Here is a 12863-nt window from a genome sequence, read left to right on the forward strand (position 1 = left end):
TTTGCGCGTATTTAAATTTTGACAGGTATTACGTTTGCGGGAACAAATGGAATTACGTTTGCATAATATAAACAGGTCGTTATGAAACAAAACTGTAAATGAAAAGTTTGCTTTATATGTATAGATCAGATTGAAGATAAGAAACATGTTTTATATTATAAGATTACCCTTTGTATGCAGATTGACGTGAACGTTTATTTTAAGAAACTTAAAGAAGTAATGCTGATTTTTATATTTCATCTGATGATGATAAATTTATATATCTTTCTGAAAGTGTTATATTTAAATTTTATCTTTGGCAATTCATAATTTTGCTATAACAACTAGTTTTTATAATAAAATCATGAATTGCCGAAGACAAAATTTTAATATAACAAAAGTACTGAGTGTTATGATATGGTTGCCAAGATCTGCTTTAATATTTTAAGTAGACGAAACAGTGTTTTATATGCTTGATTGATAGTTATGAGTAGTATAACAGCTCTTTAGGCCCGTACACCCAACATATTTAAGGTGAATAAAATTCCTTTGTTTGTTTCTTAAGTAGGTTTGGGGTGTATTAACTTCTTTTGTAATTTTCTTAAATAAATTTGTGGTTTATAATTTAAATACTTCCCTTGTTATTCTAAATTTGTAGTCATAGATATTGGGGGTTATAAAGTTCTTTTGTTATGTTCTTAAATAGGTTTTGATAATCAACCTGTTCTATTATAAAATCAATTGAGGGCGGTATCAATACCCTTTATGCATTTCATTGATATCAGTGAAATGTCAAATGTACTTTCAAAAGATGAGAAAACGTAAACTAGAGGCTCCCAAGAGCATGTGTCGATCACCTGATTCTACTTTGGTTTTGGAAATCATGAAAAACTAGATTTAAAGCATAATAGATACCCTTGAAATGATTGAGTCCATTTTGGTTTAATATTGGCCCGTAATTTAACCAAAGCAGAAGACTTTTGTAAAGTTTACAGAAATTGCCATTAAATTCATTGAAATTGTAGAAAATGACTTTATAAGGACAATGACAAATCTGCTACAAAGTAACAACACTTGGTCAGCACCTCAAAAGAAATTCATACCATATTTGGTTTCATTCCATTAAGCGGTTTTCTAGAAGAAGACATTTGTATATATTTCCAATAGGGTCCTTTGTTAAACTAATTCCCCCGTTGGCAGCCATCTTGGTTGATGGATTTGATACAAAGTAACAACGCTTAGTCAGCACCTCATGAGGAACATTCATGCTATGTTTGGTTTCATTCCATTCAGTGTTTCTTCAAATAAACTCATCATAGATACCAGGATTGAAATTTTGTATTTGCGCCAGACGCGCGTTTCGTCTACAAAAGACTCATCATTGACGCTCGAATCAAAAAAAAAAAGAAGACTTTTGTATGTTTTTCACATAGGGTCCTTTGTTAAACTAAGTTCTCCGCTGGCAACCATCTTGAATGATTGATTGGCTACAAAGTACCAACACTTGGTCAGCACCTCATTAGGAACATTCATGCCAGGTTTGGTTTCATTCCATTAAGTTGTTCTCTAAAAGAAAACATTTGTATGTATTTCCCATAAGTTCCTATGTTAAACTAAGTCCCCGCTAGCGGCCATCTTGGATGATTGATCGCCTAGTAAGTTACAACACTTTGTCAGCACATCATAAGGAACATTCATGTCATGTTTGGTTTCATTCCATTCAGTGGTTCTCTAAAAGAAGACATTTGTATGTATTTCCCTAGGGTCCTATGTTAAACTAAGCCCCCGCTGGCGGCCATCTTGGATGATTGATCGCCTACAAAGTTAGAACACTTTGTCAGCACCTCATAAGTAACATTCATGCCATGTTTAGTTTCATTCCATTCAGTGATTCTTTAAAAAAAGACATTTGTATGCATTGTCAATAATGTCCTATGTTAAACGAAGTCCCCCACTGGCAGCCATCTTGGATGATGGATCGCCTACAACGTTACAACACTTGGTCAGAACCTCATAAGGAACATTCATGCCATGTCTCATTTCATTCCATTAACTGGTTCTCTAAAAGAAAACATTTGTATGTATTTCCCATAGGGTATTATGTTAAATTTAGTCCCTCTCTGGCAGCCATCTTGGATGATGAATCGGCTTAAAAAACCTCATAAGAAACATTAATGCCATGTTTGGTTTCATTCCATTCAGTGGTTCTCTAACAGAAGACATATGTATGTATTGTACATAGGGTCCTATGTTAAACGAAGTCCCCCGCTGGTAGCCATCTTGGATGATTGATCGCCTACAAAGTTACAACACTTGGTCAGTACCTCATAAGGAACATTCATGCCATGTTTTATTTCATTCCATTGAGTATTTCTCTAAAAGACGACATTTGTATGTATTTCCCCTAAGGTCCTATGTTAAACTAATTCCCTCTCAGGCGGCCATCTTGAATGATGGAGCGGCTTCAAAGTAACAATACTTGGTGAGCACCTCATAAGAAACATTCATGCCATGATTGGTTTCATTCCATTCAGTGGTTTTTTAAAAGAAGACATTTGTATGTATTGTTCATAGGGTCCTATGTTAAACGAAGTCCCCGCTGACGGCCATCTTGAATGATTGATCAGCTACAAAGTAACAACACTTTGTCAGGACCTCATAAGGAACATTCATGCCATGTTTGGTATCATTCCATTCAGTGGTTCTCTAAAAGAAGTTAAAAATGTAAAAAGTTAACGACGGACGACGACGACGGACGACTGACGCCAAGAGAAAAACTCACTTGGCCTTTCAAAAAGAAAAAAAAAAAGAAAAAAAAAGTGTAATTCGATTGTTTTTTATACTTTCTAGACTCGGTTTCTAACCGATGAAAAAATTAAAGAAATCCATTCCATGATAGTCTGGGGGTTTGCGAAAGAAAAGGTCATTGGATTAAATATGCCATTGGTGCCCATCGTTTTAGACGACGTGTTTACACAATGGAGAGGATATGTGGCCCTATTTTATCACATGAACACAGAGAAAAGATGTACAAATGTATTGAAAACCTATAACCCCCAAAATATTATAGACCCCAATCATCCCTCCAACCTGCTCACTATAAATGAACGCTTGAAAATTCGTCATGGTATCAGAATCAGAAATACGCCCAAACTGTCAATATGCAGTAAGAACACAGAGATTCTCTTCAGCGCAATTACGTAAAATTGGTGAAAAAAACATCAATAGATGTTGTAGTTGATCATTTGCATCAGACTGGGATACTGACAGATGAGTTGAGAAATTTTGCAGAATTCGAACTCTTATTCAAAAACTAGACATCTTATTTCTACAATTCAGAGAAGAGGACCACAGGCATTCGACGGTTTTTTTACAACACTGATTGATGAAGGGAAGTCTGCTTTAATACATCTTTTAAAAGCGTCAATGACTGAAACAACAGAAGTATCAAAAGACCGAGCTTTGTTACCTATGTGGGCGATATCTTTGTTGTCGTCAGTGAATGGTGTGATAGAGTCCTGGTTCACTTCCGTAAATACGAGAAGAATCCGGCTGTCAGATATGTTGCTGTACCCTATTTTTGACTTTTTTACCTATTGTGTTTGTTTGTTTTGTTCACGCATCATTGTCAATATAATGAAATTTGATGCGACTGTCATACAAGTGCGAGGTTTAACTACCTATAAAACCAGATTCAATCCACCATTTTCTACATAAGAAAATGCCTGTACCAGGTCTGGAATATGACAGTTGGTGTATTCGTTTGATGTGTTTGAGCTTTTGATTTTGCCATTTGATTAGGGACTTTCCTTTTTGAATTTTCTTCGGTGTTCAGTATTTTTGTGATTTTACTTTTTTCCTACAAAAAAGGGTCGCCTTGAATTTGAACCAGTGGCAGCTTTTAGAAATGTATGTAAATGAAATTGAGGATGCTTTAGGTCAAATGATTGATGACGTTGCAGGGGTTCCTGAAATGACCTTTCATCTGGGTAAAGGTGTTTAGGTCACCGTGAACAAAATTTATCCAACCGTTGATGTCAGACAACACCGACTGACCTATGATACAAAGAAGATAGTTTTAACAAAGAAGGGCATTTCTCTAACATATGACAAGTGGGAAGCGTTGAAGGGTACATTTCCTGCCGTCAGAGAGACCCTTCCTGAAAATGAAATCACAGTCAATTGTATAATTTATCAGCAGACTACCAAAACCTAGAAGGGATGCTCAGCTGTTTAACCTGCAACCCGTTTGGTGAACCTTTATGAACAGTTGGGGTATACAAACTTTAAAAGTATGTGAGTTTTTCATTTCGTCTACTGTCGATTCAGAGGACAACATGATTTCTAGAACACTATCTGTGGAGAGTCCTATGATAGAAAGAAATGACGAACAAACCATCAGATTTGCAATGAGGAGTAAAATGCCATCAGTTAAGTTTGGCGTCCGATATTTCCTCAATGTATGGAAAGTATTCCATGCATATAGATGTAATAAAATGGACTGGAGTCGTCGTTATCCTTGCTTTGAAACCGGCATTTATGTATCTTTGTTTGTAACTGCCTACAGCTTACACAGCGTAACTTTTAAATGTCTTCTGTAAGATTAAAACTTTTCAGTCTATTTCAATATAAAGATTTTTTTATTAAAAAAACAGATTTTTTTTTTAAAACAAAGCATTTATCAAAAATGACGTTATCAGGAACGCTCAAACCCGAATATTTGAAAGCCGAGGATGTATAAGAACCGAAACACTTGAAGAGTTATATGACCAAAACCCATCTAAGGTCAATTTTGCCCGAGGGAGTTGAAACCTTAGTTTTTCCAACATGCACATACCTGTAATCGCTTAATCTATTGATGTAAAATAGTTTTGATAAGATTAATCAATATATCTAGGATGCCATGACAAATGTCGTTAACGCAAATTTTCTACACAAAATAATTATGCGTTTACTTTTATCAAAAGTAAAAAACGCTAAGGTTTTACGTTAACGCGGAAGTACACGCGTGGTGACTTTTTATATCAACTGAAATTTTGAAGTTGACGCAAAGTAAAGGGAGCATTTACGTTCAGTACACATGAGGTAAGGCTGTGTTAATTTTTCCTCTTTTCTTAGTCTCTAGCTGTAGATTTCATGAAATTAATGCTTTTCTTTTCATTTTGAATCACAAATGTATAACTTCGTTGGTTATTTTTTGTTTTGTGCGACAGATTTGTAACTTACTAGCAAGCGCTGTTGGGAGAAAAAGACAAGATAATTTTCAAAGGACAAAGAAAGACAGCGTCAAATGAGCTCAGTGCTGCTCAACTGGTACAACAAATGGTACTTTATGTAATGGCTTCTTGTGTAATCAGAGTAGGTATTTGATTTTTCAAATTTTCCCTGTTTTATGGTTAAAACAATTATTTGAGAGAGGCGAAAGATACCAAAGGAATATCAAACTGACAACGCTATGGCAGAAAAAAAAGCACAACATAGAAAACTAAATACTGAGCAATACAAACTCCACAAAAGACCGGTGGTGATCTCGACTGCTCCAGAAATGTTAGCAGATCCTGCTCCACATGTGGCATGCGTCGTGTTGCTCATTTAAGTATAAACTAGATAGCTATCTCAATGCCAAATGTCTCTTTATTTTGTACATGTATAATGTTTGTGAAGCTCTTTTCTGATTTGACCTCTATCAGGAACGCTCAAAGTCGAATATTTGAAAGCCAAGGAGTATAAGAACCAAAAAGGTTGAAGAGCTCTATGACCAAATAAGACCTAAAAAAATAGTCAGATCCATCTAAGGTGAACTTTGCCCGAGGGAGTTGAAACCTTAGTTTCCTAATAATTTCGAAATCTATAAACGGACAATTTTAGAACAGTTTGTTATAAATCATGCCAGTACCAACGTACTGACTACGGAGCTGGTGATACCATTTGGGACTGATAGTCAAGCAGCAAAGTTATCGACCCAGTGTTGTTAAATGTGAAAACAACACGTAACAAATTTTATGCGTCCGAAGCGCTTTTCCGGATTTACCTACATTCGGTCACCTCCAGTTTTGTTGGGGTTTTTATTGCTTAGTCTTTAGTTTTCTTTATTGTTTTGCGTACTATTGTTTGTCTTTTTCGTTTTTAGCTGTTGCGTTGTCAGTTTATTTTCGACTTAAGTTTGAATGTCTATTTGGTATTCTTTGACTTTTTTCTACAAAGTTTAATTCACATTTAACCACTAGAGCACTACAGTTTTATTATAAAAATATACAGAGACCCCCCTTTTTTGAACGTTAATCGTTTGTTCCCATCGTAGTACTCGTAGTTATTTCTATAGTAGCGTTAGTTGTCTCATTGACACTCATACCACATCTTCTTATATCTATTAAGTCAGGCAGGTCATAATACTGTTTGCTTACATGAAACAATTTATTTGATACCCGTTTTTGGTGTATTGCATTGTGGACTTTTGTTTGTATGTTCGTTTATTGAGGTCATTGTGATTTAATATTTGTAAGACATTTGACTATTATTGCCCCTTCCATATTTTATTGGTTTTTGATCTGATATGAAGCCTCGAACTCAAAATGGAAATTTACAAATCACATAGTATCTTTAATAATCTAAATAATTCATATACAATATTTAGGGTTTCGCATCTGTCGCTTGGTAAACTTTGCTTCCAGCTTATGACCTTTTTCTGCCATATGTTAATTGTTTGAGAAATATTGCCAAACAGAGAGGGCGAAGATGCCAAGGGTGCAATCAACAACCATAAATTATTGTTAAGACAGGAAATATGTGTAAAAGGGACACAACGAGCAGCCTTTATTTTCACATCGATATATTTCTATCTTGAATTCATCGAAAAAAATAATTTGCAAACATTGAAAATATGATTTAAAATGTGAGAATATTATTTTGCAAATGTTGTTCTAAACTACTTTAACCTTTAACACTTTTATTTTAATATCAACTGATATATATTGGAAATATTTCCCTCGAGCATCATTTTAAAGAAATTATTTGTAGAAATGCTAATCAGGTTCAATAAAATTGGTTATAATACGTTAACCTGCGGCACTGTTTATGTTTTCTTACTGCATTACTTGACAGGATTAAACTAAATTTAGACCAAATATGTCTGCATTTGAAACAAAAGTAAATCATTCTGCTCATTATAAAAAACGTAATAGTTACACAGAGAAATATTGGACACACTAGAATGGTATATCTTAAAATAACAAGGCGATAATAAGATAAAACAAGATGAGAAATCTTTATTTTGATTCAGAGTGTATCAAACAATTAACATGATTAAACTCAAGCTCTATGGAGCTTTTATCTGAGTTTATACACTTAAACATATTCTTAACGTTAACATACTAGCATTTGCCAACTATATATTCAAACGTTCCTAAAAGAACTACGTAGAAAGCACCTTAATCAAAATTTCAGCTTTGGAATAATAACATAATAAATTTAATTACATGTAATTTTCTAAAATAGAAAAAAAAAAAAAACGAAAAAAATTAAATGTAGAGTTGATATGAAAAAAAAAATACAAATCTTTAATAAGCATTTAGCAAATGATTAGTTGTAAAGAAAATATCTGCATTATTGTTTTTTTAGATAATCACAATCAAACATTATTGGGTATGGAGTAAACATTTATTTTATTACAAAAATATACTCATAGTTATCATTTTTACACTATTTTATGGTGAGATAAATATATTTGACAAATGTCTGATGCATTTACAGCAGTGGTTTCAATTGAATCGTTTGATTCGTTTCAGATAATTATGGTTTAATCAACAACCGTGTCATATGTTTCATCTTAATTTCTCTACCTTTTCATTGATCATGAGCTAGTGACATATTCTAACGTGTGGTTCGTTTGATCTCTGTTATTAATTGATCAAAATCTGATTATGACGTCAAATGTTCATGCTTTCCACTGAATTTCCTATTTTGACGTCATGAATAATGCAACCATGCCTGATGACGTCGCATAGAAAACAACCATGCCTGGTGGCGTCGAATAGAAAGAACACATCGTTTTGTAGATCATTTGAAAAGAAGGAATAAGGTAGCCAGCATATTTTATAAATATCGTATCACACTGGATGCAGTGGTAGAATCTACATGTATATTCAACTGCCATCTTGTCATCTCCTCACGTTTTTTCATAATGAACTTTATTTAGGATATTGTTATTTGTATTTTATTTGCGCGGTTAATGTCTTTAGGTTTGTGTGCAAAGAGTTTTCATTCGTGGCTCAACTCGGATGTGAGCGAAAATTAGTAAGTTGATACGAATATCATATATAAAAAATACATTGAAGAAAATGTGTCGCTAGATTTAATGTTATTCTTAGTAATTAGAATAATGAGAAAAATATAAGGCATGTCTCTTAATAGGTTTTGAATAACACACATTAGCACACTTTTTTTGTACACGACATTGTATGAAGTCCTTCATTTGCAATTAATAATTTCATTCTTCTTGTGGTTTTAAAGTAATAAAAGCTACCAAAATAATACAGTTCATTATTGATATATTTACTGGACAATACATCCTGATGATTCATAAAACTCCATTAAACAATGTCTGTTGACAAACCAAGAAGAGAAAACCTACAGAACTTAATTGCAAAATAGAGATCACATGACTTCGTTATGTGTGCCCAATTAAATTTCATCATCACAATCGAAAATTACCGAGCACTCATACATTTAGGAATCAATAGTAAGCAGACAAAAATGAACATAACATATAACATGCTTATGTGAGCCAAGGATCCGTGTTGAAGGCCGTACTTTGACCTATAATCGTTTACTTTTTACACATTGTGACTTGAATTGAGAGTTGTCTCATTGGCACTCATACCACATTTTCTTATTTCTATTGTTTGTTAAATGAATTAAAATGTTCTTTTTATTAAATACATTATTTTTAATAATTCAATAGTTCTTAAATATCATAAGATAGCAATCGAACTTTAAAATTGAGAAAACAGGCTTTGACCTTCTTTTTTTCATCAACCGGAAATGCGCATGTAAATTTCTTTGAATATGTTAAAATAAGATGTCAAATACATACAACTAAACGCTTGATAAATTACTGCACTGGACGAAAATACTCCCAAAAAAGATGTCATCCGCTCATACCCTTTAATTGAAGTGAAATCCGACAGTTTTTTTTTTTTTATTTATTTAAATTCGGAACGGGTATGTCGAGTTGGGGGATTTTGTCACACCAAAATGGAGCTTTTGTTTCTTCTGTGTGATTATACTTCTTCGAAAAGTTCTCTTTGTACATTTTTATGAAAACGCGTATCAACTGTGTATGAAGGCCGTACTTTGATCTATATTTTTTTACTTTTTATACATTGTTACTTGGAGGAGATTTGTCTCATTGGCACTCATACCACATCTTCTTATTTATATGTATTATAACTATTAGATATTATTAATAACAGTATTACTAACAGTAACTATATCTATATATCATTTTGTGCAGGTTTAATGTTTTTCGTACCATCGAGTTAACTGTTCATGTCTCTGCTGAGCGATTACGATGTAGAACATCGTTCAAATTCTAGTTCTGTTTTCTTGATAAAAACAGTTATTCATTCTTTGTTCTTTATTTAACAAGAAACCATTCTTTGCTAAGATGTGTTATTATTTAAGATATTTTGTTTTGCAATTAATCAGTCGATAAAATATAGTGATTAAAATGAAAGGCAATGGAAATAATTCAACAAACTTACTGTTGTAACAGTACACTTGATAAGAACTCAAAAATGTATATAGTGAAACGTTTAACTATATTACAGATGTGCGACCACCTATTTAAGATATATACACGGTCAGAGGAGACGAGCTATTGGAGATAAAGATGTTTGTGCTGCATGCTGTAATACTAACCAATGTAACGCAGAAGATTGTAGAAGTCTTAGTAAAAGTATTAAACTATTAAGATTTGAATTGACATTTATATTGATATTGAAAAAAAACTTTCAATATGAACAAGAAATCCGTGTATCATGTAAATTATGTATCCGGTATCAAAAATAGAAATAAATATACTACGTTTAGATTTTTGAAACCGCAAAGAACATTTTATAGTGCGATATTTTAAATATTCAGATAACAACATTTATTTTTAGCAACAACTGTAACAACACAGATTTACAAATACAAGACTAGTTCAAATACCATCTTACTATGCTTGCAAGGACTAGAAATCGTTTTCTTTTTTAAATATGTCCCTCTAAAGTATGTTTACTACAAAAGCTTGTTAAGGACCTATCTAAGCAAACATTTACTTTTACAAATTGTGACTTGGATGGAGAGTTGTCTCATTGGCACTCATACCACATCTTCTCGATTCTATGTAAAAAAAAAGCAATTGGAAATACTTCTATTTATGAATATTATGCACAGTGATTCTCCTTTGTGTAATACATAACAATATACGATCTTAATGTTGCGTTCTTTAGGCTTGGGATTGTCATATTTACATAACACAACGGAGTTAATTTTATATGTGTGTTTATCCGTCAAAAAATTATGTTTCTATAAACAGAAAAGAACACTTTGAGAACACCATGCAATTTTTTTTAGACTTTAGTAATTCATGCTTAATATGGTCTAGATAATGCATTTGCCAAACACAAGGCTGCATTGTTAACGAATCAAAATCATTGATGTCTGTTTTATGTTCTTTAGTATATATAATAAAAAGTTAATAAAAAAAATGATAAAACTGCAATTATTAAAGTATAAGCTACTCCCATAACAAAGACAAATATGCACTTTTTATACTGTTTTTTTTTTCAGAACAAAAATGTAATGATACAAAGATTATAATAACAACTCGAGATGACTTAACTGACTTCATTCAATATTTGTTTCAGTTAATCAGTTTGGTACTGAAAAGCACTATAACATATAAATAAAAATTGTCCGTTTATAAATTAAGATATTTTTTTAAGAAATTAAGGTTCCAACTTCCTCAGGCAAAGTTGACACATGCTAATGTATGCAAATTATGAAAATAAAATATCATGGCTCTAACAATTCACATACATTTTAAGTACTCCTCGTGCGCTGTGTTGATTGTTTATCAGTCTCACGATCCGTTAAGCCTCGGCAACATACTTGAAAGTTAATAAGCTTGGGATAACAATCACTGAATGAAATATTATTTGTCGATAACACGTTGTAGATTCGTAATAAATGTACAAAACGTGCATAAGGACTTAATTTAGTATATATGCATGCATTGGTTCACATTATAATTACAAGAAACTCGTTTCATATGACTCTTGACAAGGCTACCATGAATTCTACATAAAATCAACGTGTTTCTTTATTTCGAAAAATATATGAATATTTTGACTAATCATGATGTCATATTATTGTTAATCTTGACTTACGCTTTATATTTCATGATTTTATGCATTTCACTATATTCTGAGTTCGTTTCCAATTCAGTCTTACTGCCTCTTCTCCACAGAAGGTATGCCCATTATAGCATGTATAGCAATACACTATTTATTCAAATCCAGATAAGTTCTGAAATTAGACAATTTTTTCATGACGTCACACACCAGTTGATGCTATTTGAGGCCCTAGGCCTGTTTAAAAATGCATTGTGCACAAAACTTTTCATAGAAAACGTTAAAACCATCGTAAACACTTCAAAGAAAATACTTTTTTTACGTAAATTTGTTTATTTAGTGTTGTCAACGATTAACCGGTTAACCGTCGGGAGAACCGAATATCGGATACCAAATTCATAAACCGATTAATCGGACCCTTTTCAGTTTTAATATTTTTGATATAAATGTGTATTGATATCTTTACTAATATTTTAACACGATCATCGTTGTACTTCACATGCTTAATGAGATCAAGTATCCTGTCAATTTTGACTGAACTTAAAATGAATACATCCAAGTTTACGTAAATTGATTACATGTACCATCAAAACAGTTTGTCTAGTAACAGCTTAGGACAAAATCTTAAGTAAACATAATTTGTAAAGGTGTGTAAAAACATACAATGAACAGTTGTAAGCCGATCAAATTCTACGATTTAGTTGTTCATTTCATTTTAACTTAATATTGAGTGAACGTAAATGTAAAAATGCAAATCATCCACAACCAAAGCTTGATCATATTTCAAACGAAATGCTGAATAAAAAATTGTCAAATGCAAGCTTAGTGAATACTGGTCGTTCAGAACGTTTAAGGAAAAAGTGTGACGATAAATCATAAGTAATACATCATATTATATAACCATACACTCTGATCAATTCCTGCAAACATTTGTTTGCTTTGTTAATTGATTGATTGTTGTTTGCGAAACGTCCAGTTGAGAATATTTCATGCATGTTCAGTATGAGAAAAAAATTAATAATTAATTAAAAATGCAAATCTTGCAATAGGGATTGACCGGCATGCAGGGTTGAACATTTGGAATGCTACTGAAAAATGAGGATATATTTGATAGGGACAGAAAGTAAGCTTTGCAACAGGCCAACTACGGACACCTCAAAGAGTTGCTGCAAGGGTTATTTACGTACGTAGAGTGCGACTCTTTATCTACACAAGGCAACGGAATTAATGTCGCTATTCATACTTGACATTGCTGCGAATTTATACAACCAACACAGCCAAAAGGACGCCTAACTTTTGCAAGTGTTTTATCTGCAGGTTGGAAGAAGACCAAATTTGACCGTATTTCTTTAGCCCAGATACCCTTAAGATACATTTTCTTTGAACATTAACTTTCATACCGGTTAACCGGTTAATCAGTCGAAAGATTATCCGAGTAACAAGTTAGGTAAAAATGTTCAATTTGACAACACAAGTTTTTTTTAAAAA

The 12863-nt window shown here is 32.8% G+C and overlaps 1 protein-coding gene and 1 long non-coding RNA gene across 5 annotated transcripts in view; one reads left to right on the plus strand and one right to left on the minus strand.

The window, feature by feature from the left end:
- Positions 1 to 9956, plus strand: part of LOC127707452 (uncharacterized) — a 78461-nt gene extending 68505 nt beyond the window's left edge. For 2 of the 3 annotated variants that reach the window (XR_007984864.1, XR_007984865.1), the window contains exons 2-3: positions 5193 to 5337; positions 9807 to 9949. This is a non-coding gene — a long non-coding RNA (uncharacterized LOC127707452). Of the gene's footprint in view, positions 1 to 5192; positions 5338 to 9806 lie in introns of all 3 variants that reach the window. The other variant, XR_007984866.1, reaches the window with a different exon arrangement.
- The window catches only part of LOC127707436 (chitotriosidase-1-like), a 177989-nt gene that overhangs the window by 88132 nt on the left and 76994 nt on the right, over positions 1 to 12863 (minus strand). The window lies entirely within an intron of this gene.

Source organism: Mytilus californianus, unplaced genomic scaffold (genome assembly GCF_021869535.1).
Source record: "Mytilus californianus isolate M0D057914Y unplaced genomic scaffold, xbMytCali1.0.p SCAF_7, whole genome shotgun sequence".
Classification (NCBI taxonomy): Eukaryota; Metazoa; Mollusca; class Bivalvia; order Mytilida; family Mytilidae; genus Mytilus; species Mytilus californianus.